At 43.2% G+C, this 8,592-nt stretch overlaps 1 pseudogene; it reads left to right on the top strand.

Annotated features, from left to right (window-relative positions):
• Positions 1 to 7,953: 7,953 nt before the first annotated feature.
• Positions 7,954 to 8,375, top strand: LOC110307463 (galectin-1 pseudogene; annotated as a pseudogene).
• Positions 8,376 to 8,592: the final 217 nt, after the last annotated feature.

The raw sequence follows: 8,592 nt of genomic DNA, 5'->3' as shown, positions 1-8,592 counted from the left end.
CATGTGTATAGAAAACTTTGCTTTTAGGGTACAAAAAGACCAATGTATCATTAGAGTGTAGCTCAGGTTGGGTGTGGTCACACATCACATCTTTTTAAAAGTAGGGGCCTTTGATAGAGCTTCAGGGAAATTGCTCCCATGCATCAGGAACCAAACCCTTATTAACTCAGAGGGAGTCAAGGCCCGAGTCCGCATCCTACATGGGATGTGGCCAACTTGGAGGCTGTACAGAGAGAATCATGAAAATGGTTAAACTCTGGACATCTCTTCTGATGAAGAAAGGTAAAAGGAATTGATATTACCTAACCCAAAGGAAGTGGGTTTCCAGTGTGCTCCAACCACTGTCATCCTGGAAGGAGACTGTCAAATGGAGACATAGCCATCAGCCACTTTTTGGCATCAAGGACCCAAGAGGCAGAAATAGGCAAGGAAGTCCATGGGCTTATGAACCAAGCAAGTACATGTGGGGTTGAGCACGCATCAGGGAAGCTGATTGGCAGGGGTCTTCGAGGGACCCCATGTCTCTCTCGACTCTTCCCTAGATTATATCCCTATCCTGCCGCTTGTACCATTAGAGAGCTGGGGATGGGGCTGTCAGGCTTTGGATTATGATTCTAGAACTTTCCTTTGAACTGGAGAGGCAGGAAAGACTAATGACTCCGGGAGGCAGAGGGGAAGAATATCAGGGAGGGGGAAAAAGGTGAGACAGAGGAGAAAGGCAGGCCAGAGCAAAGAAGCAGCTGGAACCTCATCAGGAAAATGTCGAGGCTGGCTGGCGAGCCAGCATCTGGAAAACAGACTGGGGGCTATATTTAGACTGCCATGACTTGCAATAATTTGTGTGAGGGGGGGAAAAGGAAAATGTGAAGTTGGCGTTGTCGTTTTTGGGGAGGGAATGAGTTATAAAAAAAAAAAAGGAGCGGCTGGAGTGGGCAAGCTGTACATGAGGCCTTGGCCCCTGGCCTCCAGGAGGGGGTTGTTGAACAGCACGGCCTGTCAGGAGTGAGGGATGGTGTTTACTGAGCCTAATCTAGCTCATGCCCCAGCCTCAAACATGCCCTGTGCTCCCCACCAAGAATGTGGGGTGCATACCTAGGTATGCCAGGCAGCTTGTCTCCCACAGCACCCTGATGCTTCCAGGATAGTGTGGGGTGCTCTCCTCGGAGAGAGGATCAGGCAGGGCTCTGGATGGGGGTCTGACTGGAGCAGCACTCCAGTAAATTCTAAGAATGTGTATACATCGCAGAGGCCTTCCTGCAGCTGGATTATAAATAGAGGATTAGTTCAAAGGCAGGCAGCCTTTTAAAGAGACGGTGCCAAGCAAAGTCTGCAAACCAAATACAGTAAAACCTTCTTAAGCCCCTGTTGGTTGATTCCAAATAGCATATAAGTCAAAGTCCCAGCATTTTCCTGGCTGACTCGGTGCCTGGCTGTCCTCTAGTATCCTTGGGGGTCTGCCTGAAGCAATGGTGAAGCCTCCGTCATCTAGAGCAGCACATGTCACTTTAGACGGCAGGACATCCCCGTTAGCTTGAAGTTTGTTCTCGGAAATAGCATGCTTATGAAATGCAATCATATTCTTTAAAACCGTCATATAGGTAATAGATTTTAATGTAGAATAGGCTGGGATTTTTCTTTTTGGACAGGCTCTCGCTCTGTTGTTGCCCAGGCTGATAGAGGACTCATAAACTCTAGCAATCGATCTTCCTGCCTCAACTTCCTGATTAGATAAGACTACAGATACGTTCCATCATATCTAACTAGGATGCTTTTATTTTAATTTAATATTTTAAAACTCCGCTTACGGTCATTTTTGTAAGTATTAGTTAGCATACTATATTCCAGTCACACCGAGCCTTTAGATGTGTGTATTTATGTTTTTTTGGGGATTCATAGGTCTTTTTTACATTAAAAATATTTACTTACTTTAAAATTATGTGTATTCTTGTGCATCTAGATGAGAGTCTGTTCATGAGAATGTGGGTAGCAGTGGAAGCGAGACTTCGGATTCCCTTGAAGCTGGAGTTACAGGCAGTTGTGACCTACCCAATGTGGGCGTGGTGAATTGAACCTAGATCTTCCAGAAGAGCAGTGTATGGCTTGTCTTTATTCTTTTTAAAAACAAGTGTTTTATCTCTTCTTTTGTAAACCAGCAGGAAAATGGTATATTGCCTACAGCAACCTTACAACCTATCTTTTTCTTAGCTAATTTACTTCCTTTAGTCTGTTCTGGATTGAGAAACCATCTATGCAAACTTATTAAACTTCTATGTGACCAAAAGGGCACCAATACAACATGAGTAAGGGTTCCAAAGTTCCCGAAGTTCCCCATTCCACAGGACTCAACCAGTCAGTCTTAAAGGGCCACAGACCACTCAGCCCTCCAGGGACACATTTGCTTTGTTTGTATGATTCTCTAAACAGTCCAGTATGGGTTTGGGTGGATTCATCTGGCTGCTTAGACACCTCTTGGCTCATTTCCAAGCTCTGGTCTTATTTTAGATAGTGAGGTATGTGGGGAGCTATGTTCTGGATAGAGGAAGCTTTCTTCCGACTTTACGTCTATATTCATCAAAACTTTGAATTTGAAGTCATTGAGGTTTTTTTTTCCCCTCCTAAACTTAATCATGTCAGTGGTAAAGGTACTGAGTTGCAAATTGGCTTATAAGAAAAGATAGAAACTGGATATTCATAAGCTAAGCCTACGCAGAGAGGCTGGGAGGTGTGTGTGTGTGTGTGTCCGTCCTCTAGTAAGTAATGATCAGAATCAGTGTTTTATATAGTCCTCAACCAGCCAGCCTCCCATCAGCCAAGACCAGACATTTTGGATAGAGAAATCCGACTAGGCGGAGGAATCACTATACTCAATTCCAAAATTTCTAAGCCTTCCTAATGCTGCAACCCTTTAATACAATTCCTCATGTTGTTCTGACCCCCAGCCATAAAGTTATTTTCGTTGATACTTCATAACTATAATTTTGCTACCATTATGAATCATAATGTAAATATCGGATATATAGGATATCTGGTATTCAACCCCCAAAGGGGTCGAGACCCACAGGTTGAGAACCACTGTGCTCTGCGCTCCAAGGCTAAGAAACAAAGAGATGACTCTCAGAAGCCCTGCTGCCCAGCCCCAGCCTGAGGCAGCTTCATTAGCCTGCCTCAAAGAGGCAGGAATCTCACAGGATTTCAGAGGTTGTCCTGAGAGAGGCTCTTCCAACCGGTTTCTGTATAAAAGTTCAGCGTCAGACTTTGTTCTCCTACGTTGTCCTGTTAAGACACTGGCCTCTTTGCTGAAGGCGTCCACCACTGGCAGGTCTACTCACATACTGACCCAACTTGCTCTAAGAAATTACATAGTCATGACCTTGGGCACATGCCTCTCCTCCCTTCCTCACATACGATTGGGTCAGGACACCTGATGGTGACCCGTTCTTTGGCTAGCCGGCAATTATCAGTGATTGATGTGGCTTGACACTGAAAACTAAGTGAGGGTAAGAGTCTGCTCAGGGGAATCTGGAGTTAAATGGAAAGCATGGGCCAGTGGGCCACAGACACAGCGACTAGGAAGATATGCAGAGGATGGAGTGGGGTTCATCTCAGAGCTGACTTTACAGTGAAGTGGCAGCTGGCAGTGAGGCACTGAGAACAGAGGTTCAGTGAGGGACACTTGTGGGAGCCAGAGCTGAGTCCCTGCAGTTTGTCTTTCCCTGTGAGTCGCACTTAAATTCATGTTCCTGGCCCTGAAAGCCTCACGAGCTGGCTTGAGTGGACCTCTGTTCTACTGCAACAAGACTGCCATGTTCTCTATAAAGTAGTTTCTGTAACCCTTGGAACCCAAAGCTAGAGCCATCCAAACATGTCCTTTTCTAGCCTAAGGAGTTATTCATTTATTTTGTTTTTAACATTTTCCTCCAATGATCCCTCTTATAGAGGCTTTAATTTTTGTGCTGTTGATCTCTGATCTACAAGTCCAGCACCTTTGTGTTTCACTGTGATGCCTGGTGCTAAGGTTGCCCTGGATACCACCAGGACTGACTTTGGTGCCCAGTGTCCCCGGCCATCAGTCCTAGGGCCGTGTTCTGCTTAGTCTTCTAATGATAGGGCTGCCTGCTGACTGACACACAGATCTGCTTCTTCCCTAATCTGATATTCCCCAGAGGGGCATCACTGTCAGCAAATGTCAGCGCAGGAAGGGGCTTGGCTGTCAAGTAGGCCAACCCTGTCATTTTAGCAATGAGGAACCTGAGTCCCAGAGAGACTACACAACTTACTCAAGGTCAAACAAAGCTGAGCAACTTGTTGGGCACCCTGCATGTTCTCCCTCTGAATGCTCTTTGCAGCCTCCACCCACCCTCTCCCCTCCCCCCCACACACTTTTTTTCCAGCTTAACCTCACTGATTTAAAGTGTTCTTCTGACCTCAGAGGGCATTTTGAATTGTGTGTATTCAAATTCAGACACTTATTGTTGATTTTCCAGGGCTGATAGAAATGATCATGCAAGTTCGGAAAGCTGAGGCAGGAGGATTACCTGAGTTCAGAATGTTTGGGATTAGTCTGGGAAGCATAGACACACTGGATCTCTTAAAACCAAACAGAAAGAAGTAATGTGCAGTTATTTCTCAGAATCTAAAGTATGCCTAAGGTAGAATGAAGCCACAGGTGAAGTACTTTATTAGATATACAAGTGAATCGCAATGGAGCCTCATTGTATCGCTGCTATAACCATGCACAGAGAGACTAAATGATATAATAAAAGAAAATGAATTTCGTTTTGTTTTGTTGTTTTTTTTTTAAAGATTTATTTATTTATTATATGTAAGTACACTGTAGCTGTCTTCAGACACACCAGAAGAGGGCATCAGATCCCATTAGAGATGGTTGTGAGCCATCATGTGGTTGCTGGGATTTGAACTCATGAACTTTGGAAGAGCAGTCGGTGCTCTTAACTGCTGAGCCATCTCTCCAGCCCTGTTTTTTGTTTTTTGTTTTTTGTTTTTTGTTTTTTGTTTTTTTAAAGACAGGGTCTTATTCCATAGCTCTGGCTGTCCTGCATCTCACTATATAGACAAGACTGGCCTTAAATTCACAGAGATTCACTTGGCTCCACCTCCCCAATGTTAGGATTAAAGGCATGCACTACCATGGCCAACTTGGATCTTTTCTTTTGCTACTTGTTTTGGCTTTTTTCTTTTCTTTTCTTTCCTTCCTTCCTTCCTTCCTTCCTTCCTTCCTTCCTTCCTTCCTTCCTTTCTTTCTTTCTTTCTTTCTTTCTTTCTTTCTTTCTTTCTTTCTTTCTTTCTTTCTTTCTTTCTTTCTTTTATGTGTGGTACCAATGTGTCATTGAAAAGGAAAGACTTTATTATTTTTTTAATAAAGCTGAGACACATTAGAGATTTGAAGAAAAAGGTGAATCTAGAATCTTACTGTGTAACATTTCCAGAGAAACCTCTTATGGTTTATTTAGTTGAATGCAAGACACACTAAAAAAAAAGGTTGGGGTGGGGTGGGGTGGGGTGGGGTGGGGGAAATGGCTCAGCAGTTAAGAGCACTGGCTCTCTTTTAAAGAACCCCTGTTCAATTCCCAACACCCACATAGCAGTTCACAACTGTCTATAACTGCAGTTCCAGGGGATCTGACATCCTCACACAGACAAACAAGCAAGCAAAACACCAATTCATGTAAAATAAAAATAATTAAAAAAAAAACCCTTCTGAAAGAAAATACAAATGAATGGCATGTTAATCTCTAAAAAAGGCTTGCAGGATAAAAACAAGGGAAACAATTCGGGACGCAGGAATTGAGAACATAAAATATTTAAATGGATTTACTTTGAAAAGTAATGTGAACCAAATTAAAAGGCAATATAAAAAATCTTGGAGAAATAGAGACACAATAATAATAATAACAACAACAGCAACACTAATAATAGTTCTTACAGAGTGCTAAGAAGATGGCCTAGCTGGAGAAGTGTTTGCTGCACAGCCATGAAGGGTATGGGTTCAAATCTCCAACACTCCTGTAAAAAGCCAGTGCAGAGAAGCAGCTTGCAGGAGCTCCCTGGATAGCTGGTCCACCCAGTGGTGAATTGAGCTTCAGTGAGAGGCCCTATTGCAAAAAGGAAGGTGGAGAGTGTTAGGGGAGGAAACCTGATGCTGATCTCTGACCTTTACACACACAAGCACATACATGTACATGCATACCTACATTCACATGTACACATACCCACATGGACATATATACACATGCAAACATGCTTGAGTTCAGATGACTTGACAACAGCAACAAAAACAACAACAACAACCCCAAACCAAAAAGGCAATGAACAAGGGATAGAAACATGATATTCATAAATGGAAATGAAAACGGTTATTAGAGATAATCCAAGTTTTATGAATGACCATTTCCTACCTATCATGAAAAGATAAAAGTTTTGTTTAGTCATGTGTTTTTACATTTACTTAAGTTGTGGTGTGTGTGTGTGTGTGTTCATGTGCCACAGTGCATGTGTGGAGGTCAGAGTTGTGGGTATTGGTTCTCTCCTTCCACCAGGTGGGTTCTAGGGATTGAACTCAGATCATCAGACTTGGCAGCACCCACAGAGCCATCTTCCTGTCCCCTTGGTTTATTTTTAAAAGAAAGGAAGATTCTGCTCCTGTCAGGATTTGTGTGTTTCCATTTGCTGTTAGAGAAGACTGGCCCCACTTTTCTGAACACATTGCTTTTGTCCATATGTGCTGAGAATGCTGAAGATGGTCATCAGTTTTGACTTCTGGGAACTGTACCTGCGATGTGGTTGTTAGATTTAGCAAATAAAAGATAAGGCTCCCAGTTAACTCTGAATTACATACACACAATGAACACTGTTGTTATTTTTTTTTTTAAAGGCTAAACTGACTCCAGGCAATGTTTGGGGGAATAGTTATGATAAGAAATTTTTCGTTGTTTATCTGAAATTCAAATTTAGCTAGGCATCCTGTGTTTTATCTGGCAGCACTTGCCTTAAATTTTTAATCCTGGGCGTTTCTAGAGATGACTCGGTGGTTAAGAGGGCTTGTTGCTCTTGCAGAGGGCCAGAGTTTAGTTCCCAGCACTCATGCTTGGTAGGCTACAACTATCTGTAACTCCAGGGGACCCAGCGCTTGTACACATATGTGCATGTGTGCGTGCGTGCGCGCACACACACACACACACACACACACACACACACACGCACAAAAAACCAAACATGCCAGGAATGGTAGCTCACGGCTTTAATTCCAGCACTTGGGAGGCAGAGGTAAGCAGATCTCTGTGAGTTCGAAATCAGCCTTGTCTACAAAGTGAATTCTAGGACAACCAAGGATACACAGATAAACCCTGTCTTGAAAAACACACACACACACACACACACACACACACTGCTCCGACTATAAAGGGATTTTAATGCTGGAAGATATTTTGTGCATATACTTGACACACAGAAGATATTTAATAAATATTTGCTGAATAGTTTAGTTATAATATAGACTATAGAAATAAATAATCTAGAACACAGCAAAGATTTATGCACAAGTCTTTTGTGGCAGTTTCATTTTCTGTTTTTGACATAGAGTCTTGCCAAGTAACTCAGACCAGCTCTGAACCCATCTTCCTCCTATCTCAGCCTTGAAAGTGATGAAATTACAGGTTTGATATTAAAAGATAAAAAGAATGCAAGCCATTGAGAGACCCACACAATGGTCTCAGATCACAAAATGGCTGCAGAAACCAATAGCAGAAAAAATAGTTGGGAAACTCTCAAACACTTGCGGATTAAAGAGCAGGTTGTAAAGAAGACCAGAGTCAAAAGAAAAATCCCAAGAGAAATTTAAAGGTACTCAAACCTGAATGAAAATGGAGATCTCTTTGGCAGAGTCTTCTGACAGCTGGTGGAGCAGGTCGCAGGACTCTCTTCTTCCCTTCAGTCATGGCCTGTGGTCTGGTTGCCAGCAACCTGAATCTCAAACCCAGGAAGTGTCTCAGAGTTTGGGGAGAGGTGGTTCCCCCCACCCTCCACCCCCAATTCCAAGAGCTTGTGCTGCACCTTGGGAACAACAGCAACAACAGTGCCTGCACTTCAACCCCCAGCTTCAGTGCCCATGGGGACACCAACTGTGTGTAATAGCAAGGATAGTGGAGCCCGGGGAACTGAACACCAGGAGTCTAACAACCCCTTCCAGCCAGGGAGCATCGTGGCGGTGTGCATCACCTTTGACTAGGCTGACCTGAGCGTCAAGCTGCCTGATAGGCATGAGTTCAAGTTCCCCAACCACTTCAACATGGAGGCCATCAACCACATAGCATCAGATGGTGAGTGACTTCAAGATTCAGTGTGTGGCCTTTGAGTGAAGCCAGACAGTCCATAGCCCTCAATAAAGCCTCTGCTCCCCATAAACAAACAAACAAACAAACAACAAACAAACAAACAAACAAAAAATGGAAATCCAACTTATCACAATTGGTGGTTGGAAATTGCTCAATTTTCTGAAAAATATAACCAGGTAAAACTCACACAGGAAGAAATATAGAAACATGTAGCTATTTGGCAGATTAAATTGATAATTAA

Source organism: Mus caroli, unplaced genomic scaffold (genome assembly GCF_978045245.1).
Source record: "Mus caroli unplaced genomic scaffold, Mus_caroli_1 scaffold_14, whole genome shotgun sequence".
Taxonomy (NCBI): Eukaryota; Metazoa; Chordata; class Mammalia; order Rodentia; family Muridae; genus Mus; species Mus caroli.
This window is presented reverse-complemented; position numbering and strand designations above follow the sequence as displayed.